Source organism: Arachis ipaensis, chromosome B3 (genome assembly GCF_059453495.1).
Source record: "Arachis ipaensis isolate K30076 ecotype BB chromosome B3, ASM5945349v1, whole genome shotgun sequence".
Lineage (NCBI taxonomy): Eukaryota > Viridiplantae > Streptophyta > Magnoliopsida > Fabales > Fabaceae > Arachis > Arachis ipaensis.
Window position 1 is genome coordinate 35651998 of NC_142438.1, and position 27014 is coordinate 35679011.

The 27014-nt window shown below is 43.2% G+C and overlaps 1 non-coding gene across 1 annotated transcript; it reads left to right on the forward strand.

Moving 5' to 3' along the window:
* The first annotated feature begins 7892 nt into the window (after positions 1-7892).
* LOC148570302 (small nucleolar RNA R71) lies at positions 7893-8000 on the forward strand. Its single transcript, XR_015908100.1, has one exon. It is a non-coding gene; the product is annotated as a small nucleolar RNA R71 (small nucleolar RNA).
* Positions 8001-27014: the final 19014 nt, after the last annotated feature.

Genomic DNA, 27014 nt, shown 5'->3' on the forward strand with positions numbered 1-27014 from the left:
CCTCCTCGGGATAGGGTCATTTAAAGAACGAGGGTCAGCATGACGTAAAAAAAAAGGGAAAAAAACGAAAAAAAAATTGAAGGAGCCTGTCAGAGATAAGGCCATTACGGCTCGCCTTCAGGTGTCCTCCTCGAGATAGGGTCGTTTAAAAAACGAGGGTCAGCACAAGGAAAAAAAATCGGGAAAAAAATCGAAAAAATGGGAGGAGCCTACCGGAGATGAGGCCATTACGGCTCGCCTTCAGGTGTCCTCCTCGGGATAGGGTCATTTAAAGAACGAGGTTTAGCACGACGTAAGAAAAAAGGAAAAAAAACGAAAAAACAAAATCAAAGGAGCCTGCCGGAGATGAGGCCATTACGGCTCGCCTTTAGGTGTCCTCCTCGGGATAGGATCATTTAAAGAACGAGGGTCAGCACGACGTAAAAAAAAATCGGGAAAAAAACGAAAAAACAAAATCGGAGGAGCCTGCCGGAGATGAGGCCATTACGGCTGGCCTTTAGGTGTCCTCCTCGGGATAGGGTCATTTAAAGAACGAGGGTCAGCACGACGTAAAAAAAAAATACAACCGGGAAAAAAAATGAAAGAAACAAAATTGGAGGAGCCTGCCGGAAATGAGGCCATTACGGCTCGCCTTCAGGTGTCCTCCTCGGGATAGGGTCATTTAAAGAACGAGGGTCAGCACGACGTAAAAAAAAAACGTGGATAAAAAAGGAAAAAAAAATCGGAGGAGCCTGCCGGAGATGAGGCCATTACGGCTCGCCTTCAGGTGTCCTCCTCGAGATAGGGTCATTTAAAGAACGAGGGTCAGCACGACGTAAAAAAAAAGGAAAAAAAATGAAAAAAACAAAATCGAAGGAGCCTGCCGGAGATGAGGCTATTACGGCTCGCCTTCAGGTGTCCTCCTCGGGATAGGGTCATTTAAAGAACGAGGGTCAGCATGACGTAAAAAAAAATCGGGAAAAAAACGAAAAAACAAAATCGGAGGAGCCTGCCGGAGATGAGGCCATTACGGCTGGCCTTCAGGTGTCCTGCTCGGGATAGGGTCATTTAAAGAACGAGGGTCAGCACGAGGAAAAAAAATCGGGAAAAAAATCGATAAAATGGGAGGAGCCTACCGGAGATGAGGCCATTACGGCTCGCCTTCAGGTGTCCTCCTCGGGATAGGGTCATTTAAAGAACGAGGGTTGGTGCACGAAATTGTGATGTCCAGGCTCAAACAATCCCTGGCAACGTGAGCAACTTGGTGCTCTGATCTTAATTCATAATTGTCACAACTTCGATACAACTAACCAGCAAGTGCACTGGGTTGTCCAAGTAATACCTTACGTGAGTAAGGGTCGAATCCCACGGAGATTGTTGGTATGAAGCAAGCTATGGTCACCTTGTAAATCTCAGTCAGGCAGATATAAAGTGATAATGGTGTTTTCGAATATTATATAATAAAATAGGGATAGAGATACTTATGTAAATCATTGGTAGGAATTTCAGATAAGCGAATGGAGGTGCTTTTCGTTCCTCTGAACCTCTGCTTTCCTGCTATCTTCATCCAATCAGTCTTACTCCTTTCCATGGCTGGCTTTATGTGATACATCACCACTGTCAATGGCTACTTTCGGTCATCTCTCGGGAAAATGATCCAATGCCCTGTCACGGCACGGCTAATCGTCTGGAGGCATCACCCTTGTCAATGGCTTCATGTTATCCTCTCAGTGAATAATATGCTCATGCACCCTGTCACGGCACGGCTATTCATCTGTCGGTTCTCGATCATGCTGGAATATGATTTACTATCCTTTTGCGTCTGTCACTAACGCCCTGCAATCGCGAGTTCGGAGCTCGTCACAGTCATTCAATCATTGAATCCTACTCGGAATACCACAGACAAGGTTTAGACTTTCCGTATTCTCTTGAATGCCGCCATCATTCTAGCTTACGCCACGAAGATTCTGGTTAGGAGATCTAAGAGATATTCATTCTAGCTCAATTCATGTAGAACAGAAGTGTTTGTCAGGCACGCGTTCATAAGGGAGAAGGATGATGAGCGTCACACATAATCATCACCTTCATCACGTTCTTGGGTGCGAATGGATATCTTAGAAGCGAAATAAGAAGAATTGAATAGAAAACAGAAGTACTTTGCATTAATCTTTGAGGAACAGCAGAGCTCCACACCTTAATATATGGAGTGTAGAAACTCTACCGTATGAAAATACATAAGTGAAGGTCCAGGCATGGCCGAGATGGCCAGCCCCCTAAACGAGATCAATAGTCTCCTAAGATGAACAATGGATTAAAACTGAGACCAAAGATGCCTAATACAATAGTAAGAGGTCCTATTTATAATAAACTAGCTACTAGGGTTTACATGAGTAAGTAATTGATGCATAAATCCACTTCCTGGGCCCACTTGGTGTGTGTTTGGGCTGAGCCTGAGTGTTGCACGTGTAGAGGTCATTTGTGGAGTTGGACGCCAGCTTTTGTGCCAGTTTGGGCGTTCAACTCTGGTTTTGGCTCCTTTTCTGGTGCTGGACGCCAGATTTGGGTAGAAGGCTGACGTTGATCGCCAGTTTACATCGTCAATTCTTGGCCAAAGTATGGACTATTATATATTTCTGGAAAGCCCTGGATGTCTAATTTCCAACGCAATTGGAAGCGCGCCATTTCGAGTTCTGTAGCTCCAGAAAATCCACTTTGAGTGCAGGGAGGTCAGAATCCAACAGCATCAGCAGTCCTTCTTCAACCTCTGAATCTGATTTCTGCTCAAGTCCCTCAATTTCAGCCAGAAAATACCTGAAATCACAGAAAAACACACAAACTCATAGTGAAGTCCAGAAATGTGAATTTAACATAAAAACTAATGAAAACATCCCTAAAAGTAGCTGAATCCTACTAAAAACAATGTCAAAAAGCGTATAAATTATCCGCTCATCACAACACCAAACTTAAATTGTTGCTTGTCCCCAAGCAACTGAAAATCAAATAGGATAAAAAGAAGAGAATATACTATAAATTCCAAACTATCAATGAAACAGAGCTTCAATCATATGAGCGGGACTTATAGCTTTTTGCCTCTTGAATAGTTTTGGCATCTCACTTTATCCATTGAGGTTCAGAATGATTGGCATCTATAGGAACTTCAGATTTCGAATAGTGTTATTGACTCTCCTAGTTCAGTATGATGATTCTTGAACACAGCTTCTTTATGAGTCTTGGCCGTGGCCCTAAGCACTTTGTTTTCCAGTATTACCACCGGATACATAAATGCCACAGACACATAATTGGGTGAACCTTTTCAGATTGTGACTCAGCTTTGCTAAAGTCCCCAATTAGAGGTGTCCAGGGTTCTTAAGCACACTCTTTTTTTTTTTTTTTTTTTGCTTTGGACCTTGACTTTAACCGCTCAGTCTCAAGTTTTCACTTGACACCTACACGCCACAAGCACATGGTTAGGGACAGCTTGGTTTAGCCGCTTAGACCAGGATTTTATTCCTTTAGGCCCTCCTATCCACTGATGCTCAAAGCCTTGGGATCCTTTTTATTTGCCCTTGCCTTTTGGTTTTAAGGGTTATTGGCTTTTTCTGCTTGCTTTTTCTTTCTATTATTTTTTTTTCGCCTATATATATATATATATATATATATATATATATATATATATATATATATATATATATATATATATATATATATATATATTTTGCAAGCTTTGTTCTTTGCTGCTTTTTCTTGCTTCAAGAATCATTTTTATGATTTTTCAGATTATCAAATAACATGTCTCCTAGTCATCATTCTTTCAAGAGCCAACATATTTAACATTCTTAAACAACAACTTCAAAAGACATATGCACTGTTCAAGCATACATTCAGAAAACAAGAAGCATTGTCACCACATCAATATAATTAAGCTAAGTTCAAGGATAAATTCGAAACTCATGTACTTCTTGTTCTTTTGAATTAAAACATTTTTTTTAAGAGAGGTGATGGATTCATAGGACATTTATAACTTTAAGACATAGTTACTACTACTAATGATCATGTAATGAAGACACAAACACAGACAAGCACATAACATAGAAAACGAAAACAGAAAAAAATAAGAACAAGGAACGAATCCACCTTAGTGATGGTGGCATTTCCTTCTTGAGGAACCAATGATGTCCTTGAGCTCTTCTATGTCTCTTCCTTGTCTTTGTTGCTCCTCCCTCATTGCTTTTTGATCTTCTCTAATTTCATGAAGCATGATGGAGTGCTCTTGATGTTCCACCCTTAGTTGTCCCATATTGGAACTCAATTCTTCTAGGGAGGTGTTGATTTGCTCCCAATAGTTTTGTGGAGGAAAGTGCATTTGAGGCATCTCCGGGATCTCATGGTGATGAGCTTCCTGCGCCTCTTGAGCTCCATGACTGGGCTCTCTTGCTTGCTCCATCTTTTTCTTGGTGATGGGCTTGTCCTCTTTGATGAGGATATCTCCCTCTATGTCAACTCCAGCTGAATTGCATAGGTGGCAAATGAGGTGAGGAAAGGCTAACCTTGCCATAGTGGAGGACTTGTCAGCCACCTTGTAGAGTTCTTGAGGTATAATCTCATGAACTTCCACCTCTTCTCCAATCATGATGCTATGGATCATGATGGCCCGGTCTATAGTAACTTCAGACCGGTTGCTAGTGGGAATGATTGAGCATTGAATAAACTCCAACCATCCTCTAGCTATAGGCTTGAGGTCCAATCTTCTTAGTTGAACCGGCTTGCCTTTGGAGTCAATCTTCCATTGAGCTCCTTCTACACATATGTCCATAAGGACTTGGTCCAACCTTTGATCAAAGTTGACTCTCCTTGTGTAGGGGCGTGCGTTCTCTTCCATGTATGGCAAGTTGAACGCCAACCTCACATTCTCCGGACTAAAATCTAAGTATTTCCCCCGAACCATTGTAACATAGTTCTTTGGATCCGGGTTCTTACTTTGATCATGGTTCTTGGTGATCCATGCATTGGCATAGAACTCTTGAACCATTAGGATGCCGACTTGTTGGATGGGATTTGTTAGAACTTCCCAACCTCTTCTTTGAATTTCATGTCGGATCTCCGGATACTCATTTCTTTTGAGTTTAAAAGGGACCTCAGGGATCACCTTCTTCTTGGCCACAACATCATAGAAGTGGTCTTGATGGGCTTTGGAGATGAACCTTTCCATCTCCCATGACTCGGATGTGGAAGCTTTTATCTTCCCTTTCCCTCTTCTAGAGGATTCTCTGGTCTTTGATGCCATCAATGGTAATGGAAAAACAAAAAAGCTATGCTTTTACCACACCAAACTTAGAATATTGCTCGCCCTCGAGCAATAAACAAAAGAATAGAAGAAGAAGAAGAAGAAGAAATATGGAGAGGGAGAGGGAGATGTGGTTTCGGCCAAGGAGAGTGTAGAGGGGTGTGTTGTGTGAATTTGATGAAGAATGGAGGTCTTTATATAGGGAAGGGAGGGGGGGTTAAGGTTCGGCCATATGGGTGGGTTTGGGTGGGAAATTGGTTTTGAATTTTGAAGGTAGGTGGAGTTTATGAGGTAGGTTTATGGGGAAGAGTGGATGGATGTGAGTGGTGAAGAGGTGATGGGGAAGAGAGTTTGAGGTGATTGGTGAAGGTTTTTTTTTTTTTTTGGGAAGAGTGTTTATGGTGTTGTGTGAAAGAAAGTGGTGAGAAGAAGTGAGTGGAGGTAGGTGGGGATCCTGTGGGGTCCACAGATCCTGAGTGGATCCTGTGGGGTCCACAGATCCTGAGGTGTTCAAGGATTTACATCCCTGCACCCATTAGGCATGTAAAAATGCCTTTGTACCCAACTCTGGGCGTTCAGCGCCAGGTTGGTGGCCATTTTGGGCGTTCAACGCCCATTTGTGTGCCATTTCTGGCGTTGAACGCCAGAACCATGCCTGTTCTGGCGTTCAGCGCCCAGAAGCTGCCCATTTTGGGCGTTCAGTGCCAGAACCATGCTCTGTTCTGGCGCTGAACGCCAGACAGATGCTCCTCCAGGGTGTGATTTTTCTTCTGCTGTTTTTGATTCCGTTTTCAATTTTTCTATTTATTTTGTGACTCCACATGATCATGAACCTAAGAAAACATGAAAAACAATAAAAATAAGAATTAGATAAACATTGGGTTGCCTCCCAACAAGCGCTTCTTTAATGTCAATAGCTTGACAGTGGGCTCTCATGGAGCCTCACAGATGTGCAGAGCTTTGTTGAGACTCTCCAGCACCAAACTTAGAGTTTGGATATGGGAGTTCAACACCAAACTTAGAGTTTGGTTGTGGCCTCCCAACACCAAACTTAGAGTTTGACTGTGGGGGCTCTGGTTGACTCTGCTTTGAGAGAAGCTTTTCAAGCTTCCTCTCCATGGTTGCAGAGGGAGATCCTTGAGTTTTGAATACAAGGGAGTTCTCATTCCATTGAAGGACTATTTCACCTCTGTCAACATCAATCACAGCTCTTGCTGTGGCCAGGAAAGGTCTTCCTAGGATGATGGATTCATCCTCTTCCTTTCCAGTATCCAGGACTATGAAATCAGCAGGGATGTAAAGGCCCTCAACCTTTACTAAAACGTCCTCTACTTGTCCATAAGCCTGTTTTCTTGAACTGTCTGCCATCTCTAATGAGATTTCAGCAGCTTGCACCCCATAGATTCCCAGTTTCTCTATTACAGAGAGGGGGCATGAGGTTTATTCTTGAACCAAGGTCACATAGAGCCTTAAAGATCATAGTGCCTATGGTACAGGGTATTATGAACTTTCCAGGATCCTGTCTCTTCTGAGGCAATGTCAGTTGATCTAGATCTCTTAGTTCATTGATGAACAAGGGAGGTTCAACTTCCCAAGTATCAATGCCAAATAATTTGGCATTCAGCTTCATGATTGCACCAAGAAACTTGGCAGTTTGCTCTTCAGTAACATCCTCATTCTCTTTAGAAGAGGAATACTCATCAGAGCTCATGAAGGGTATAAGGAGGGTCAATGGAATCTCTATGGTCTCTAGATGAGTCTCAGATTCCTTTGGTTCCTCAGAGGGAAGCTCCTTATTGATCACTGGACGTCCCAGGAGGTCTTCCTCCTTGGGATTCACGTCCTCTCCTCTCCTCACAGGTTCGGCCATGGCGCTTATGTCAATGGCCTTGCACTCTCCTTTTGGGTTCTCTTCTGTATTGCTTGGGAGAGTACTAGGAGGGATTTCAGTGATCCTTTTACTCAGCTGGCCCACTTGTGCTTCCAGATTTCTAATGGAAGACCTTGTTTCATTCATGAAACTTACAGTGGCCTTAGATAGATCAGAGACTAGATTTGCTAAATTAGAAGCATTTTGTTCAGAGTTCTCTGTCTGTTGCTGAGTTGATGATGGAAAAGGTTTGCTATTGCTAAACCTGTTTCTTCCACCATTATTAAAGCCTTGTTGGGGCTTTTGATCCTTCCATGAGAAATTTGGATGATTTCTCCATGTTGAGTTATAGGTGTTTCCATAAGGTTCACCTAAGTAATTTACCTCTGCTATTGCAGGGTTCTCAGGATCATAAGCTTCTTCTTCAGAAGATGCCTCTTGAGTACTGTTGGATGCAGCTTGCATTCCATGCAGACTCTGAGAAATCATATTGACTTGCTGAGTCAATATTTTATTCTGAGCCAATATGGCATTCAGAGTATCAACCTCAAGAACTCCCTTCTTCATAGGCGTCCCATTACTCACAGGATTCCTTTCAGAAGTGTACATGAACTGGTTATTAGCAACCATGTCAATGAGTTCTTGAGCTTCTGCAGGCGTTTTCTTTAGGTGAATGGATCCACCTGCAGAAGTGTCCAGTGACATCTTTGATAGCTCAGATAAACCATCATAGAATATATCCAGGATGGTCCATTCTGAAAGCATGTCAGAAGGACACTTTTTGGTCAACTGTTTGTATCTTTCCCAAGCTTCATAGAGGGATTCACCTTCTTTCTGTCTGAAGGTTTGAACATCAGCTCTAAGCTTGCTCAGCTTTTGAGGAGGAAAGTACTTGGCTAAGAAAGCCGTGACCAGCTTATCCCAAGAGTTCAGGCTGTCTTTAGGTTGAGAATCCAACCATAATCTAGCTCTGTCTCTTACAGCAAAAGGGAAAAGCATGAGCCTGTAGACTTCAGGATCTACTCCATTAGTCTTAACAGTATCACATATCTGCAAGAATTCAGTTAAGAACTGAAAAGGATCTTCAGATGGAAGTCCATGAAACTTGCAGTTCTGCTGCATCAGAGAAACTAATTGAGGTTTCAGCTCAAAGTTGTTTGCTCCAATGGCAGGAATGGAGATGCTTCTTCCATGTAAATTGGAATTAGGTGCAGTAAAGTCACCAAGCATTCTCCTTGCATTGTTGTTGGGTTCGGCTGCCATCTCCTTTACTTGTTCGAAATTTTCAATCAAGTTGTCTCTGGATTGTTGTAATTTAGCTTCTCTTAATTTTCTCTTCAGAGTCCTTTCAGGTTCTGGATCAGCTTCAACAAGAATGCCTTTTTCTCTGTCCCTGCTCATAAGAAAGAGGAGAGAAAAATAAAAGAAGAGGAATCCTCTATGTCACAGTAAAGAGGTTCCTTATTGTTAGTAGAAAAGAAGAAGAAGAAATTCGAACACAGATAGAGGAGGGGGTTCGAATTTGGTGATGATGTGAGGAAGAGATGTTAGTAGATGAATAAATAAATAGAATAGGATGAGAGAGAAGGAGGGATTTTTCGAAAATTATTTTTGAAAAGGAGTTAGTGATTTTTGAAAATAGTTTTTGAAAAATATTTAGTAAATTTTTTTTTTCGAAATTTTTTTTTCTTTTTGAAATAAAAATAAAAATAATTAGTTAATTAAAAAGAAATTTTTGAAAAAGGGGGAGATATTTTCGAAAATTAGAAAGGGAGAATTAGTTAGGTGGTTTTGAAAAAGTTAAGAAACAAACAAAAAGTTAGTTAGTTAGTTGAAACAAACTTTGAAAAGATAGGAAGTTAGGAAGTTAGAAAAGATATTTTGAAAAGATATTTTTGAAAAAGATAAGATAAGAAGATATTTTTGAAAAGATATGATTGAAATTAGTTTTGAAAAAGATTTGATTTATAAAATCACAATTAATGACTTGATTCATAAGAAATCACAAGATATGATTCTAGAACTTAAAGTTTGAATCTTTCTTAACAAGCAAGTAACAAACTTCAAATTTTTTTTGAATCAAAACATTAATTGTTTATGTTATTTTCGAAAATTTGATATAAAAATAAGAAAAAGATTTTTGAAAAATATTTTTGAAATTTTCGAAAATAACTAAGAAATTTGAAAAAGATTTGATTTTTAAAAAAAAGATTTTGAAAAAGATAAGATTTTCAAATTGAAAATTTGATTTGACTCATAAGAAACAACTTGATTTTAAAAACTTTTGAAAAAGTCAATCCAAATTTTCGAATGAGAGAAAAAGGGAAAGATATATTTTTTTTTATTTTTGAAATTTTTATGAAAAACATGAAAATTATGCAATGCATGAAATTTTTAAATCAAAACAATGAATGCATGCAAGAATGCTATGAATGTCAAGATGAACACCAAGAACATTTTGAATGTCAAGATGAACATCAAGAACATATTTTTGAAAAATTTTTTATGCAAAGAAAACATGCAAGACACCAAACTTAGAATTCTTTAATGCTTAGGCACTAAGAATTCAAAAATGCATATGATAAACATGAAAAGACACAAAACAAAAAATCAACAAGATCAAACAAAAAGACTTACCAAGAACAACTTGAAGATCATGAAGAACACTATGAATGCATGATATTTTCGAAAAATGCTAGATGCATATGCAAGTGACACCAAACTTATGATATGACTCAAGACTCAAACAAGAAACAGAAAAATATTTTTGATTTTTATGATTTTCTAAATTTTTTTTTTTTGGAAAATTTTTCGAAAATTATATGAACAAGAAAAAAAATAAGGATTCCAAAATTTTTAATATGAATTCCAGGAATCTTGCATTCTTAGTCTAAAGCTTCAGTCCAGGAATTAGACATGGCTCACTAGCCAGCCAAGCTTTCAATGAAAGCTCCAGTCCAAAACACTAGACATGGCCAATGGCCAGCCAAGCTTTAGCATTTAACACCAGAGTATATTGATCTTGATAACAAATTGCTGCTCATCATTTATCAAGTATGTAACTTACTTCTGATGGTTTGGAAGCCTCAGTCTAAAAGAATTTAGACATGGCTTTACAGCCAGCCAGGCTTCACATGCTTCATGAAACACTAGAATTCATTCTTAAAAATCTTGAATAAAATTTTTGAAAACATTTTTATTTTTTTTTTCGAAAACAGATGAGAGATTTTTGAAAATATTTTTTGAAAGATTTTTGAAAACAAAATGAAAAGAAAATTACCTAATCTGAGCAACAAGATGAGCCGTCAGTTGTCCAAACTCAAACAACCGGGAAAAAAATGAAAGAAACAAAATTGGAGGAGCCTGCCGGAGATGAGGCCATTACGGCTCGCCTTCAGGTGTCCTCCTCGGGATAGGGTCATTTAAAGAACGAGGGTCAGCACGACGTAAAAAAAAACGTGGATAAAAAAGGAAAAAAAATCGGAGGAGCCTGCCAGAGATGAGGCCATTACGGCTCGCCTTCAGGTGTCCTCCTCGAGATAGGGTCATTTAAAGAACGAGGGTCAGCACGACGTAAAAAAAAAAGGAAAAAAATGAAAAAAACAAAATCGAAGGAGCCTGCCGGAGATGAGGCTATTACGGCTCGCCTTCAGGTGTCCTCCTCGGGATAGGGTCATTTAAAGAACGAGGGTCAGCATGACGTAAAAAAAAGGGGAAAAAATGAAAAAAAAATTGAAGGAGCCTGTCAGAGATAAGGCCATTACGGCTCGCCTTCAGGTGTCCTCCTCGAGATAGGGTCGTTTAAAAAACGAGGGTCAGCACGAGGAAAAAAAATCGGGAAAAAAATCGAAAAAATGGGAGGAGCCTACCGGAGATGAGGCCATTACGGCTCGCCTTCAGGTGTCCTCCTCGGGATAGGGTCATTTAAAGAACGAGGGTTGGTGCACGAAATTGTGATGTCCAGGCTCAAACAATCCCTGGCAACGTGAGCAACTTGGTGCTCTGATCTTAATTCATAATTTTCACAACTTCGATACAACTAACCAGCAAGTGCACTGGGTCGTCCAAGTAATACCTTACGTGAGTAAGGGTCGAATCCCACGGAGATTGTTGGTATGAAGCAAGCTATGGTCACCTTGTAAATCTCAGTCAGGCAGATATAAAGTGATAATGGTGTTTTCGAATATTATATAATAAAATAGGGATAGAGATACTTATGTAAATCATTGGTAGGAATTTCAGATAAGCGAATCGAGGTGCTTTTCGTTCCTCTGAACCTCTGCTTTCCTGCTATCTTCATCCAATCAGTCTTACTCCTTTCCATGGCTGGCTTTATGTGATACATCACCACTGTCAATGGCTACTTTCGGTCATCTCTCGGGAAAATGATCCAATGCCCTGTCACGGCACGGCTAATCGTCTGGAGGCATCACCCTTGTCAATGGCTTCATCTTATCCTCTCAGTGAATAATATGCTCACGCACCCTGTCACGGCACGGCTATTCATCTGTCGATTCTCGATCATGCTGGAATAGGATTTACTATCCTTTTGCGTCTGTCACTAACGCCCTGCAATCGCGAGTTCGGAGCTCGTCACAGTCATTCAATCATTGAATCCTACTCGGAATACCACAGACAAGGTTTAGACTTTCCGGATTCTCTTGAATGCCGCCATCATTCTAGCTTACGCCACGAAGATTCTGGTTAGGAGATCTAAGAGATATTCATTCTAGCTCAATTCATGTAGAACAGAAGTGTTTGTCAGGCACGCGTTCATAAGGGAGAAGGATGATGGGCGTCACACATAATCATCACCTTCATCATGTTCTTGGGTGCGAATGGATATCTTAGAAGCGAAATAAGAAGAATTGAATAGAAAACAGAAGTACTTTGCATTAATCTTTGAGGAACAGCAGAGCTCCACACCTTAATCTATGGAGTGTAGAAACTCTACCGTATGAAAATACATAAGTGAAGGTCCAGGCATGGCCGAGATGGCCAGCCCCCTAAACGAGATCAATAGTCTCCTAAGATGAACAATGGATTTAAACTGAGACCAAAGATGCCTAATACAATAGTAAGAGGTCCTATTTATAATAAACTAGCTACTAGGGTTTACATGAGTAAGTAATTGATGCATAAATCCACTTCCTGGGCCCACTTGGTGTGTGTTTGGGCTGAGCCTGAGTGTTGCACGTGTAGAGGTCATTTGTGGAGTTGGACGCCAGCTTTTGTGCCAGTTTGGGCGTTCAACTCTGGTTTTGGCTCCTTTTCTGGTGCTGGACGCCAGATTTGGGTAGAAGGCTGGCGTTGAACGCCAGTTTACGTCGTCAATCCTTGGCCAAAGTATGGACTATTATACATTGCTGGAAAGCCCTGGATGTCTACTTTTTAACGCAATTGGAAGCGCGCTATTTCGAGTTCTGTAGCTCCAGAAAATCCACTTTGAGTGCAGGGAGGTCAGAATCCAACAGCATCAGCAGTCCTTCTTCAACCTCTGAATCTGATTTCTGCTCAAGTCCCTCAATTTCAGCCAGAAAATACCTGAAATCACAGAAAAACACACAAACTCATAGTGAAGTCCAGAAATGTGAATTTAACATAAAAACTAATGAAAACATCCCTAAAAGTAGCTGAATCCTACTAAAAACATACTAAAAACAATGTCAAAAAGCGTATAAATTATCCGCTCATCAAGGGTCAGCACGACGTAAAAAAAAAGGAAAAAAAAACGAAAAAACAAAATCAAAGGAGCCTGCCGGAGATGAGGCCATTACGGCTCGCCTTTAGGTGTCCTCCTCGGGATAGGATCATTTAAAGAACGAGGGTCAGCACGACGTAAAAAAAATCGGGAAAAAAATGAAAAAACAAAATCGGAGGAGCCTGCCGGAGATGGGGCCATTACGGTTGGCCTTTAGGTGTCCTCCTCGGGATAGGGTCATTTATAGAACGAGGGTCAGCACGACGTAAAAAAAAAATACAACCGGGAAAAAAAATGAAAGAAACAAAATTGGAGGAGCCTGCAGGAGATGAGGCCATTACGGCTCGCCTTCAGGTGTCCTCCTCGGGATAGGGTCATTTAAAGAACGAGGGTCAGCACGACGTAAAAAAAGACGTGGATAAAAAAGGAAAAAAAATCGGAGGAGCCTGCCGGAGATGAGGCCATTACGGCTCGCCTTCAGGTGTCCTCCTCGAGATAGAGTCATTTAAAGAACGAGGGTCAGCACGACGTAAAAAAAAAAGGGAAAAAAAACGAAAAAAACAAAATCGAAGGAGCCTGCCGGAGATGAGGCTATTACGGCTCGCCTTCAGGTGTCCTCCTCGGGATAGGGTCATTTAAAGAACGAGGGTCAGCATGACGTAAAAAAAAAGGGGGGGGGGGAAAACGAAAAAAAAAATTGAAGGAGCCTGCCAGAGATAAGGCCATTATGGCTCGCCTTCAGGTGTCCTCCTCGAGATAGGGTCGTTTAAAAAACGAGGGTCAGCACGAGGAAAAAAATCTGGAAAAAAATCGAAAAAAAAGGGAGGAGCCTACCGGAGATGAGGCCATTACGACTCGCGTTCAGGTGTCCTCCTCGGGATAGGGTCATTTAAAGATCGAGGGTCAGCACGACGTAAAAAAAAAAAGAAAAAAAAATGCTAAAAAAATGAAAAAAAAAATCGGAGGAGGCTGCCGGAGATGAGGCCATTAAGGATCGCCTTCAGGTGTCCTCCTCGGGATAGGGTCATTTAAAGAACGAGGGTCAGCACGACGTAAAAAAAAAGGGAAAAAAACGAAAAAAACAAAATCGGAGGAGCCTGCCGGAGATGAGGCCATTACGGCTCGCCTTCAGGTGTCCTCCTCGGGATAGGGTCATTTAAAGAACGAGGGTCAGCGCGACGTAAAAATAAAGGAAAAAAAACGAAAAAAACAAAATCGGAGGAGCCTACCGGAGATGAGGCCATTACGGCTCGCCTTCAGGTGTCCTCCTCGGGATAGGATCATTTAAAGAACGAGGGTCAGCACGACGTAAAAAAAAAAGAAAAAGGAAAAAAAATGAAAAAAATAAAATCGAAGGAGCCTACCGGAGATGAGGCCGTTACGGCTCGCCTTCAGGTGTGCTCCTCGGGATAGGGTCATTTAAAGAACGAGGGTCAGCACGACATAAAAAAAATGGGGAAAAAATGAAAAAAAAAATCGGAGGAGCCTGCCGGAGATGAGGCCATTACGGCTCGCCTTCAGGTGTCCTCCTCGAGATAGGGTCATTTAAAGAACGAGGGTCAGCACGACGTAAAAAAAAGGAAAAAAATGAAAAAAACAAAATCGAAGGAACCTGCCGGAGATGAGGCTATTACGGCTCGCCTTCAGGTGTCCTCCTCGGGACAGGGTCATTTAAAGAACGAGGGTCAGCATGACGTAAAAAAAAAGGTGAAAAAAAACGAAAAAAAATTGAAGGAGCCTGTCAGAGATAAGGCCATTACGGCTCGCCTTCAGGTGTCCTCCTCGAGATAGGGTCGTTTAAAAAATGAGGGTCAGCACTAGGAAAAAAAATCGGGAAAAAAATCGAAAAAATGGGAGGAGCCTACCGGAGATGAGGCAATTACGGCTCGCCTTCAGGTGTCCTCCTCGGGATAGGGTCATTTAAAGAACGAGGGTCAGCACGATGTAAAAAAAAAGGAAGAAAAACGAAAAAACAAAATCAAAGGAGCCTGCCGGAGATGAGGCCATTACGGCTCGCTTTCAGGTGTCCTCCTCGGGATAGGGTCATTTAAAGAACGAGGGTCAGCACGACGTAAAAAAAAGGAAAAAAAAACGAAAAAACAAAATCAAAGGAGCCTGCCGGAGATGAGGCCATTACGGCTCGCCTTCAGGTGTCCTCCTCGAGATAGGGTCATTTAAAGAACGAGGGTCAGCACGACGTAAAAAAAAGGGAAAAAAAATGAAAAAAACAAAATCGGAGGAGCCTGCCGGAGATGAGGCCATTACGGCTCGCCTTCAGGTGTCCTCCTCGAGATAGGGTCATTTAAAGAACGAGGGTCAGCACGACGTAAAAAAAAAGGAAAAAAAATGAAAAAAACAAAATCGAAGGAGCCTGCCGGAGATGAGGCTATTACGGCTCGCCTTCAGGTGTCCTCCTCGGGATAGGGTCATTTAAAGAACGAGGGTCAGCATGACCTAAAAAAAAAAGGGGAAAAAAACGAAAAAAAAATTGAAGGAGCCTGCCAGAGATAAGGCCATTACGGCTCGCCTTCAGGTGTCCTCCTCGAGATAGGGTCGTTTAAAAAACGAGGGTCAGCACGAGGAAAAAAAATCGGGAAAAAAATCGAAAAAATGGGAGGAGCCTACCGGAGATGAGGCCATTACGGCTCGCCTTCAGGTGTCCTCATCGGGATAGGGTCATTTAAAGAACGAGGGTCAGCACGACGTAAAAGAAAAAGGAAAAAAAACTAAAAAACAAAATCAAAGGAGCCTACCGGAGATGAGGCCATTACGGCTCGCCTTTAGGTGTCCTCCTCGGGATAGGATCATTTAAAGAACGAGGGTCAGCACGACGTAAAAAAAATCGGGAAAAAAACAAAAAAACAAAATCGGAGGAGCCTGCCGGATATGAGGCCATTACGGCTGGCCTTTAGGTGTCCTCCTCGGGATAGGGTCATTTAAAGAACGAGGGTCAGCACGACGTAAAAAAAAGGAAAAAAAAAACTAAAAAACAAAATCAAAGGAGCCTGCCGGAGATGAGGCCATTACGGCTGGCCTTCAGGTGTCCTCCTCGAGATAGGGTCATTTAAAGAACGAGGGTCAGCACGACATAAAAAAAACGGGGAAAAAATGAAAAAAAAAAATCGGAGGAGCCTGCCGGAGATGAGGCCATTACGGCTCGCCTTCAGGTGTCCTCCTCGAGATAGGGTCATTTAAAGAACGAGGGTCAGCACGACGTAAAAAAAAGGAAAAAAAATGAAAAAAACAAAATCGAAGGAGCCTGCCGGAGATGAGGCTATTACGGCTCGCCTTCAGGTGTCCTCCTCGGGATAGGGTCATTTAAAGAACGAGGGTCAGCATGACGTAAAAAAAGGGGAAAAAAAACGAAAAAAAAAAATTGAAGGAGCCTGTCAGAGATAAGGCCATTACGGCTCGCCTTCAGGTGTCCTCCTCGAGATAGGGTCGTTTAAAAAACAAGGGTCAGCACGAGGAAAAAAAATCGGGAAAAAAGTCGAAAAAATGGGAGGAGCCTACCGGAGATGAGGCCATTACGGCTCGCCTTCTTGTGTCCTCCTCGGGATAGGGTCATTTAAAGGACGAGGGTCAGCACGACGTAAAAAAAAAGGAAAAAAAACGAAAAAACAAAATCAAAGGAGCCTGCCGGAGATGAGGCCATTACGGCTCGCCTTTAGGTGTCCTCCTCGAGATAGGATCATTTAAAGAACGAGGGTCAGCACGACGTAAAAAAAAAGGAAAAAAACGAAAAAACAAAATCAAAGGAGCCTGCCGGAGATGAGGCCATTACGGCTGGCCTTTAGGTGTCCTCCTCGGGATAGGGTCATTTAAAGAACGAGGGTCAGCACGATGTAAAAAAAAAATACAACCGGGAAAAAAATGAAAGAAACAAAATTGGAGGAGCCTGCCGGAGATGAGGCCATTACGGCTCGCCTTCAGGTGTCCTCCTCGGGATAGGGTCATTTAAAGAACGAGGGTCAGCACGACGTAAAAAAAACGTGGATAAAAAAGGAAAAAAAATCGGAGGAGCCTGCCGGAGATGAGGCCATTACGGCTCGCCTTCAGGTGTCCTCCTCGAGATAGGGTCATTTAAAGAACGAGGGTCAGCACGACGTAAAAAAAAAGGAAAAAAAATGAAAAAAACAAAATTGAAGGAGCCTGCCGGAGATGAGGCTATTACGGCTCGCCTTCAGGTGTCCTCCTCGGGATAGGGTCATTTAAAGAATGAGGGTCAGCATGACGTAAAAAAAAGGGGAAAAAAACGAAAAAAAATTGAAGGAGCCTGTCAGAGATAAGGCCATTACGGCTCGCCTTCAGGTGTCCTCCTCGAGATAGGGTCGTTAAAAAAACGAGGGTCAGCACGAGGAAAAAAAATCGGGAAAAAAATCGAAAAAATGGGAGGAATCTACTGGAGATGAGGCCATTACGGCTCGCCTTCAGGTGTCCTCCTCGGGATAGGGTCATTTAAAGAACGAGGGTCAGCACGACGTAAAAAAAAAGGAAAAAAAACGAAAAAACAAAATCAAAGGAGCCTGCCGGAGATGAGGCCATTACGGCTCGCCTTTAGGTGTCCTCCTCGGGATAGGATCATTTAAAGAGCGAGGGTCAGCACGACGTAAAAAAAAATCGGGAAAAAAACCAAAAAACAAAATCGGAGGAGCCTGCCGGAGATGAGGCCATTACGGCTGGCCTTTAGGTGTCCTCCTCGGGATAGGGTCATTTATAGAACGAGGGTCAGCACGACGTAAAAAAAAAATACAACCGAGAAAAAAAATGAAAGAAACAAAATTGGAGGAGCCTGCCTGAGATGAGGCCATTACGGCTCGCCTTCAGGTGTCCTCCTCGGGATAGGGTCATTTAAGGAACGAGGGTCAGCACGACGTAAAAAAAAACGTGGATAAAAAAGGAAAAAAAAATCGGAGGAGCCTGCCGGAGATGAGGCCATTACGGCTCGCCTTCAGGTGTCCTCCTCGAGATAGGGTCATTTAACGAACGAGGGTCAGCACGACGTAAAAAAAAAAAGGAAAAAAAACGAAAAAAAAAAATCGAAGGAGCCTGCCGGAGATGAGGCTATTACGGCTCGCCTTCAGGTGTCCTCCTCGGGATAGGGTCATTTAATGAACGAGGGTCAGTATGACGTAAAAAAAAAGGTGAAAAAAAACGAAAAAAAATTGAAGGAGCCTGTCAGAGATAAGGCCATTACGGCTCGCCTTCAGGTGTCCTCCTCGAGATAGGGTCGTTTAAAAAATGAGCGTCAGCACTAGGAAAAAAAATCGGGAAAAAAATCGAAAAAATGGGAGGAGCCTACCGGAGATGAGGCCATTACGGCTCGCCTTCAGGCGTCCTCCTCGGGATAGGGTCATTTAAAGAACGAGGGTCAGCACGACGTAAAAAAAAGGAAAAAAATGAAAAAAACAAAATCGAAGGAACCTGCCGGAGATGAGGCTATTACGGCTCGCCTTCAGGTGTCCTCCTCGGGATAGGGTCATTTAAAGAACGAGGGTCAGCATGACGTAAAAAAAAAGGTGAAAAAAAACGAAAAAAAATTGAAGGAGCCTGTCAGAGATAAGGCCATTACGGCTCGCCTTCAGGTGTCCTCCTCGAGATAGGGTCGTTTAAAAAATGAGGGTCAGCACTAGGAAAAAAAATCAGGAAAAAAATCGAAAAAATGGGAGGAGCCTACCGGAGATGAGGCCATTACGGCTCGCCTTCAGGTGTCCTCCTCGGGATAGGGTCATTTAAAGAACGAGGGTCAGCACGATGTAAAAAAAAAGGAAAAAAAACGAAAAAACAAAATCAAAGGAGCCTGCCGGAGATGAGGCCATTACGGCTCGCTTTCAGGTGTCCTCCTCGGGATAGGGTCATTTAAAGAACGAGGGTCAGCACGACGTAAAAAAAAGGAAAAAAAAACGAAAAAAACAAAATCAAAGGAGCCTGCCGGAGATGAGGCCATTACGGCTCGCCTTCAGGTGTCCTTCTCGAGATAGGGTCATTTAAAGAACGAGGGTCAGCACGACGTAAAAAAAAGGGGAAAAAATGAAAAAAACAAAATCGGAGGAGCCTGCCGGAGATGAGGCCATTACGGCTCGCCTTCAGGTGTCCTCCTCGAGATAGGGTCATTTAAAGAACGAGGGTCAGCACGACGTAAAAAAAAAGGAAAAAAAATGAAAAAAACAAAATCGAAGGAGCCTGCCGGAGATGAGGCTATTACGGCTCGCCTTCAGGTGTCCTCCTCGGGATAGGGTCATTTAAAGAACGAGGGTCAGCATGACGTAAAAAAAAAGGTGAAAAAAAACGAAAAAAAATTGAAGGAGCCTGTCAGAGATAAGGCCATTACGGCTCGCCTTCAGGTGTCCTCCTCGAGATAGGGTCGTTTAAAAAATGAGCGTCAGCACTAGGAAAAAAAATCGGGAAAAAAATCGAAAAAATGGGAGGAGCCTACCGGAGATGAGGCCATTACGGCTCGCCTTCAGGCGTCCTCCTCGGGATAGGGTCATTTAAAGAACGAGGGTCAGCACGACGTAAAAAAAAGGAAAAAAATGAAAAAAACAAAATCGAAGGAACCTGCCGGAGATGAGGCTATTACGGCTCGCCTTCAGGTGTCCTCCTCGGGATAGGGTCATTTAAAGAACGAGGGTCAGCATGACGTAAAAAAAAAGGTGAAAAAAAACGAAAAAAAATTGAAGGAGCCTGTCAGAGATAAGGCCATTACGGCTCGCCTTCAGGTGTCCTCCTCGAGATAGGGTCGTTTAAAAAATGAGGGTCAGCACTAGGAAAAAAAATCAGGAAAAAAATCGAAAAAATGGGAGGAGCCTACCGGAGATGAGGCCATTACGGCTCGCCTTCAGGTGTCCTCCTCGGGATAGGGTCATTTAAAGAACGAGGGTCAGCACGATGTAAAAAAAAAGGAAAAAAAACGAAAAAACAAAATCAAAGGAGCCTGCCGGAGATGAGGCCATTACGGCTCGCTTTCAGGTGTCCTCCTCGGGATAGGGTCATTTAAAGAACGAGGGTCAGCACGACGTAAAAAAAAGGAAAAAAAAACGAAAAAAACAAAATCAAAGGAGCCTGCCGGAGATGAGGCCATTACGGCTCGCCTTCAGGTGTCCTTCTCGAGATAGGGTCATTTAAAGAACGAGGGTCAGCACGACGTAAAAAAAAGGGGAAAAAATGAAAAAAACAAAATCGGAGGAGCCTGCCGGAGATGAGGCCATTACGGCTCGCCTTCAGGTGTCCTCCTCGAGATAGGGTCATTTAAAGAACGAGGGTCAGCACGACGTAAAAAAAAAGGAAAAAAAATGAAAAAAACAAAATCGAAGGAGCCTGCCGGAGATGAGGCTATTACGGCTCGCCTTCAGGTGTCCTCCTCGGGATAGGGTCATTTAAAGAACGAGGGTCAGCATGACGTAAAAAAAGGGGAAAAAAAACGAAAAAAAAAATTGAAGGAGCCTGTCAGAGATAAGGCCATTACGGCTCGCCTTCAGGTGTCCTCCTCGAGATAGGGTCGTTTAAAAAACAAGGGTCAGCACGAGGAAAAAAAATCGGGAAAAAAGTCGAAAAAATGGGAGGAGCCTACCGGAGATGAGGCCATTACGGCTCGCCTTCACGTGTCCTCCTCGAGATAGGGTCGTTTAAAAAACGAGGGTCAGCACGAGGAAAAAAAATCGGGAAAAAAATCGAAAAAATGGGAGGAGCCTACCGGAGATGAGGCCATTACGGCTCGCCTTCAGGTGTCCTCGTCGGGATAGGGTCATTTAAAGAACGAGGGTCAGCACGACGTAAAAAAAATCGGGAAAAAAACGAAAAAACAAAATCGGAGGAGCCTGCCGGATATGAGGCCATTACGGCTGGCCTTTAGGTGTCCTCCTCGGGATAGGGTCATTTAAAGAACGAGGGTCAGCACGACGTAAAAAAAAGGAAAAAAAAACTAAAAAACAAAATCAAAGGAGCCTGCCGGAGATGAGGCCATTACGGCTCGCCTTCAGGTGTCCTCCTCGAGATAGGGTCATTTAAAGAACGAGGGTCAGCACGACATAAAAAAAACGGGGAAAAAATGAAAAAAAAAATCGTAGGAGCCTGCCGGAGATGAGGTCATTACGGCTCGCCTTCAGGTGTCCTCCTCGAGATAGGGTCATTTAAAGAACTAGGGTCAGCACGACGTAAAAAAAAAGGAAAAAAAATGAAAAAAACAAAATCGAAGGAGCCTGCCGGAGATGAGGCTATTACGGCTCGCCTTCAGGTGTCCTCCTCGGGATAGGGTCATTTAAAGAACGAGGGTCAGCATGACGTAAAAAAGGGGAAAAAAAACGAAAAAAAAAATTGAAGGAGCCTGTCAGAGATAAGGCCATTACGGCTCGCCTTCAGGTGTCCTCCTCGAGATAGGGTCGTTTAAAAAACAAGGGTCAGCACGAGGAAAAAAAATCGGGAAAAAAGTCGAAAAAATGGGAGGAGCCTACCGGAGATGAGGCCATTACGGCTCGCCTTCACGTGTCCTCCTCGGGATAGGGTCATTTAAAGAACGAGGGTCAGCACGACGTAAAAAAAAAGGAAAAAAAACGAAAAAACAAAATCAAAGGAGCCTGCCGGAGATGAGGCCATTACGGCTCGCCTTTAGGTGTCCTCCTCGAGATAGGATCATTTAAAGAACGAGGGTCAGCACGACGTAAAAAAAAAGGAAAAAAACGAAAAAACAAAATCAAAGGAGCCTGCCGGAGATGAGGCCATTACGGCTGGCCTTTAGGTGTCCTCCTTGGGATAGGGTCATTTAAAGAACGAGGGTCAGCACGATGTAAAAAAAAAATACAACCGGGAAAAAAATGAAAGAAACAAAATTGGAGGAGCCTGCCGGAGATGAGGCAATTACGGCTCGCCTTCAGGTGTCCTCCTCGGGATAGGGTCATTTAAAGAACGAGGGTCAGCACGACGTAAAAAAAACGTGGATAAAAAAGGAAAAAAAATCGGAGGAGCCTGCCGGAGATGAGGCCATTACGGCTCGCCTTCAGGTGTCCTCCTCGAGATAGGGTCATTTAAAGAACGAGGGTCAGCACGACGTAAAAAAAAAAGGAAAAAAATGAAAAAAACAAAATTGAAGGAGCCTGCCGGAGATGAGGCTATTACGGCTCGCCTTCAGGTGTCCTCCTCGGGATACGGTCATTTAAAGAATGAGGGTAGGCATGACGTAAAAAAAAGGGGAAAAAAACGAAAAAAAATTGAAGGAGCCTGTCAGAGATAAGGCCATTACGGCTCGCCTTCAGGTGTCCTCCTCGAGATAGGGTCGTTAAAAAAACGAGGGTCAGCACGAGGAAAAAAAATCGGGAAAAAAATCGAAAAAATGGGAGGAATCTACCGGAGATGAGGCCATTACGGCTCGCCTTCAGGTGTCCTCCTCGGGATAGGGTCATTTAAAGAACGAGGGTCAGCACGACGTAAAAAAAAAGGAAAAAAAAACGAAAAAACAAAATCAAAGGAGCCTGCCGGAGATGAGGCCATTACGGCTCGCCTTTAGGTGTCCTCCTCGGGATAGGATCATTTAAAGAGCGAGGGTCAGCACGACGTAAAAAAAAATCGGGAAAAAAACCAAAAAACAAAATCGGAGGAGCCTGCCGGAGATGAGGCCATTACGGCTGGCCTTTAGGTGTCCTCCTCGGGATAGGGTCATTTATAGAACGAGGGTCAGCACGACGTAAAAAAAAAATACAACCGGGAAAAAAAATGAAAGAAACAAAATTGGAGGAGCCTGCCGGAGATGAGGCCATTACGGCTCGCCTTCAGGTGTCCTCCTCGGGATAGGGTCATTTAAGGAACGAGGGTCAGCACGACGTAAAAAAAAACGTGGATAAAAAAGGAAAAAAAAATCGGAGGAGCCTGCCGGAGATGAGGCCATTACGGCTCGCCTTCAGGTGTCCTCCTCGAGATAGGGTCATTTAACGAACGAGGGTCAGTATGACGTAAAAAAAAAGGTTAAAAAAAAACGAAAAAAAAAAATTGAAGGAGCCTGTCAGAGATAAGGCCATTACGGCTCGCCTTCAGGTGTCCTCCTCGAGATAGGGTCGTTTAAAAAACGAGGGTCAGCACGAGGAAAAAAAATCGGGAAAAAAATCGAAAAAATGGGAGGAGCCTACTGGAGATGAGGCCATTACGGCTCGCCTTCAGGTGTCCTCCTCGGGATAGGGTCATTTAAAGAACGAGGGTCAGCACGACGTAAAAAAAATCGGGAAAAAAACGTAAAAACAAAATCGGAGGAGCCTGCCGGATATGAGGCCATTACGGCTGGCCTTTAGGTGTCCTCCTCGGGATAGGGTCATTTAAAGAACGAGGGTCAGCACGACGTAAAAAAAAGGAAAAAAAAAACTAAAAAACAAAATCAAAGGAGCCTGCCGGAGATGAGGCCATTACGGCTCGCCTTCAGGTGTCCTCCTCGAGATAGGGTCATTTAAAGAACGAGGGTCAGCACGACATAAAAAAAACGGGGAAAAAATGAAAAAAAAAATCGTAGGAGCCTGCCGGAGATGAGGTCATTACGGCTCGCCTTCAGGTGTCCTCCTCGAGATAGGGTCATTTAAAGAACGAGGGTCAGCACGACGTAAAAAAAAAGGAAAAAAAATGAAAAAAACAAAATCGAAGGAGCCTGCCGGAGATGAGGCTATTACGGCTCGCCTTCAGGTGTCCTCCTCGGGATAGGGTCATTTAAAGAACGAGGGTCAGCATGACGTAAAAAAAGGGGAAAAAAAACGAAAAAAAAAATTGAAGGAGCCTGTCAGAGATAAGGCCATTACGGCTCGCCTTCAGGTGTCCTCCTCGAGATAGGGTCGTTTAAAAAACAAGGGTCAGCACGAGGAAAAAAAATCGGGAAAAAAGTCGAAAAAATGGGAGGAGCCTACCGGAGATGAGGCCATTACGGCTCGCCTTCACGTGTCCTCCTCGGGATAGGGTCATTTAAAGAACGAGGGTCAGCACGACGTAAAAAAAAAAGGAAAAAAAATGAAAAAAACAAAATTGAAGGAGCCTGCCGGAGATGAGGCTATTACGGCTCGCCTTCAGGTGTCCTCCTCGGGATAGGGTCATTTAAAGAATGAGGGTCAGCATGACGTAAAAAAAAGGGGAAAAAAACGAAAAAAAATTGTAGGAGCCTGTCAGAGATAAGGCCATTACGGCTCGCCTTCAGGTGTCCTCCTCGAGATAGGGTCGTTAAAAAAACGAGGGTCAGCACGAGGAAAAAAAATCGGGAAAAAAATCGAAAAAATGGGAGGAATCTACCGGAGATGAGGCCATTACGGCTCGCCTTCAGGTGTCCTCCTCGGGATAGGGTCATTTAAAGAACGAGGGTCAGCACGACGTAAAAAAAAAGGAAAAAAAATGAAAAAACAAAATCAAAGGAGCCTGCCGGAGATGAGGCCATTACGGCTCGCCTTCAGGTGTCCTCCTCGAGATAGGGTCATCTAACGAACGAGGGTCAGCACGACGTAAAAAAAAAAAAGGAAAAAAAACGAAAAAAAAAAATCGAAGGAGCCTGCCGGAGATGAGGCTATTACGGCTCGCCTTCAGGTGTCCTCCTCGGGATAGGGTCATTTAATGAACGAGGGTCAGTATGACGTAAAAAAAAAGGTTAAAAAAAACGAAAAAAAAAATTGAAGGAGCCTGTCAGAGATAAGGCCATTACGGCTCGCCTTCAGGTGTCCTCCTCGAGATAGGGTCGTTTAAAAAACGAGGGTCAGCACGAGGAAAAAAAATCGGGAAAAAAATCGAAAAAATGGGAGGAGCCTACCGGAGATGAGGCCATTACGGCTCGCCTTCAGGTGTCCTCCTCGGGATAGGGTCATTTAAAGAACGAGGGTCAGCACGATGTAAAAAAAACGGAAAAAAAACGAAAAAACAAAATCAAAGGAGCCTTCCGGAGATGAGGCCATTACGGCTCGCCTTCAGGTGTCCTCCTCGGGATAGGGTCATTTAAAGAACGAGGGTCAGCACGACGTAAAAAAAAGGGAAAAAAATGAAAAAAACAAAATCGGAGGAGCCTGCCGGAGATGAGGCCATTACGGCTCGCCTTCAGGTGTCCTCCTCGAGATAGGGTCATTTAAAGAACGAGGGTCAGCACGACGTAAAAAAAAAGGAAAAAAAATGAAAAAAAACAAAATCGAAGGAGCCTGCCGGAGATGAGGCTATTACGGCTCGCCTTCAGGTGTCCTCCTCGGGATAGGGTCATTTAAAGAACGAGGGTCAGCATGACGTAAAAAAAGGGGAAAAAAAACGAAAAAAAAATTGAAGGAGCCTGTCAGAGATAAGGCCATTACGGCTCGCCTTCAGCTGTCCTCCTCGAGATAGGGTCGTTTAAAAAACAAGGGTCAGCACGAGGAAAAAAAATCGGGAAAAAAATCGAAAAAATGGGAGGAGCCTACCGGAGATGAGGCCATTACGGCTCGCCTTCACGTGTCCTCCTCGGGATAGGGTCATTTAAAGAACGAGGGTCAGCACGACGTAAAAAAAAAGGAAAAAAAACGAAAAAACAAAATCAAAGGAGCCTGCCGGAGATGAGGCCATTACGGCTCGCCTTTAGGTGTCCTCCTCGAGATAGGATCATTTAAAGAACGAGGGTCAGCACGACGTAAAAAAAAAGGAAAAAAATGAAAAAACAAAATCAAAGGAGCCTGCCGGAGATGAGGCCATTACGGCTGGCCTTTAGGTGTCCTCCTCGGGATAGGGTCATTTAAAGAACGAGGGTCAGCACGATGTAAAAAAAAAATACAACCGGGAAAAAAATGAAAGAAACAAAATTGGAGGAGCCTGCCGGAGATGAGGCCATTACGGCTCGCCTTCAGGTGTCCTCCTCGGGATAGGGTCATTTAAAGAACGAGGGTCAGCACGACGTAAAAAAAACGTGGATAAAAAAGGAAAAAAAATCGGAGGAGCCTGCCGGAGATGAGGCCATTACGGCTCGCCTTCAGGTGTCCTCCTCGAGATAGGGTCATTTAAAGAACGAGGGTCAGCACGACGTAAAAAAAAAGGAAAAAAAATGAAAAAAACAAAATTGAAGGAGCCTGCCGGAGATGAGGCTATTACGGCTCGCCTTCAGGTGTCCTCCTCGGGATAGGGTCATTTAAAGAATGAGGGTCAGCATGACGTAAAAAAAAGGGGAAAAAAACGAAAAAAAATTGTAGGAGCCTGTCAGAGATAAGGCCATTACGGCTCGCCTTCAGGTGTCCTCCTCGAGATAGGGTCGTTAAAAAAACGAGGGTCAGCACGAGGAAAAAAAATCGGGAAAAAAATCGAAAAAATGGGAGGAATCTACCGGAGATGAGGCCATTACGGCTCGCCTTCAGGTGTCCTCCTCGGGATAGGGTCATTTAAAGAACGAGGGTCAGCACGACGTAAAAAAAAAGGAAAAAAAACGAAAAAACAAAATCAAAGGAGCCTGCCGGAGATGAGGCCATTACGGCTCGCCTTCAGGTGTCCTCCTCGAGATAGGGTCATTTAACGAACGAGGGTCAGCACGACGTAAAAAAAAAAAAAGGAAAAAAAACGAAAAAAAAAAATCGAAGGAGCCTGCCGGAGATGAGGCTATTACGGCTCGCCTTCAGGTGTCCTCCTCGGGATAGGGTCATTTAATGAACGAGGGTCAGTATGACGTAAAAAAAAGGTGAAAAAAAACGAAAAAAAAAATTGAAGGAACCTGTCAGAGATAAGGCTATTACGGCTCGCCTTCAGGTGTCCTCCTCGATATAGGGTCGTTAAAAAAACGAGGGTCAGTACGAGGAAAAAAAATCGGGAAAAAAATCGAAAAAATGGGAGGAATCTACCGGAGATGAGGCCATTACGGCTCGCCTTCAGGTGTCCTCCTCGGGATAGGGTCATTTAAAGAACGAGGGTCAGCACGACGTAAGAAAAAAGGAAAAAAAACGAAAAAACAAAATCAAAGGAGCCTGCCGGAGATGAGGCCATTACGGCTGGCCTTTAGGTGTCCTCCTCGGGATAGGGTCATTTATAGAACGAGGGTCAGCACGACGTAAAAAAAAAATACAACCGGGAAAAAAAATGAAAGAAACAAAATTGGAGGAGCCTGCCGGAGATGAGGCCATTACGGCTCGCCTTCAGGTGTCCTCCTCGGGATAGGGTCATTTAAGGAACGAGGGTCAGCACGACGTAAAAAAAACGTGGATAAAAAAGGAAAAAAAAAATCGGAGGAGCCTGCC